This window comes from Entamoeba invadens, assembly GCF_000330505.1.
Source record: "Entamoeba invadens IP1 unplaced genomic scaffold scaff_1105074726523, whole genome shotgun sequence".
NCBI lineage: Eukaryota > Evosea > Mastigamoebida > Endamoebidae > Entamoeba > Entamoeba invadens.
The window spans coordinates 12669-13781 of record NW_004440106.1 but is presented as its reverse complement, the minus strand read 5'-3'; positions in this window follow the sequence as shown (position 1 = coordinate 13781).

Below are 1113 nucleotides of genomic sequence, written 5' to 3'. Positions count from 1 at the left end.
TTCATGTGTGACTTTATTTATTGTATCAGTGCTAGTAGAGTCAACCCACTCAGACTCATCAACATTGCAAGATGGCGCAACTTGCAACTTGAAAGGCTTTGTAGTGTCTGCGGTTGTGATGATTCTTTGTGCTTTGTTGGTAGTATCTTCATTCCCATAACATCTACCAACTGTATACAATATGTAATATCCAACTTTTGTATGTATACTCGACCAGATGTGGATTTACTATAACAGAACGTTTAGTATTGTTTATTATTGTCTAATACACATGTTTTGTATTGATAAGTGTAATTTTTATCCAATGTGTTGCATGCCCCATCTGTGTAATACAAATGTGTTAATTCGTTTTTCGTTGTAATAAAATTGAATCCAGAAGATGCCGAGTTTGACATACAATATCCTTCTTTTTTATAATAGTTATCTGGGTAAGTTGTAAGAGCCAAATTGCTAATAATGTTACAGTCGTTTGATCCACTGTTAACTTCTTTGAAAAAAATATTCTGGAAAAGATGTTTCTTTATGTACTGTTTTAGTATCTAACTTGGTTGTCGATTCCAATGCTTCTTGGCATGAATTTCCCGCATAAACGTAACCGTTTTTTTTGACAACAACAAATTTGTTATCATCATCTTTGTAACATATTCCTTCGACATAAACCTGAAAATATGTCGAATCTTCTTGAATGTAAAAGTTTGGAGCAGTAAATTGATTAACAGGAATCATACTATTGTCACATTCTCCAAAATTTTTTTCTATGTTAGATTTACCATTAACCGAAGTTAAACATTTTGAATCAGCATAATAAGTCATGTATACTTTCTTATCATCAGAATTGATCGTCATGTTCTGTCCTTCAAAACTAACACAACCAAGAGAGGTTATATAAAAATCAGGAGATCCAGTTTTGTAATCATTATCTTTATAATAATTGTATTTTACATAATACCCTCCAATAGATGCGGCATCAATTTCTTCTAAAGACGCATTTATGTCATCTGTCCATGAACTATCATCACATGTTGGAGCATATTGAAGAGTGTATTTTGTTTCTCCTGTTTTCTTAACAACTTTTGAGCAGCGAAGTTGTTGTTTCTAAAGTAACATATGTCG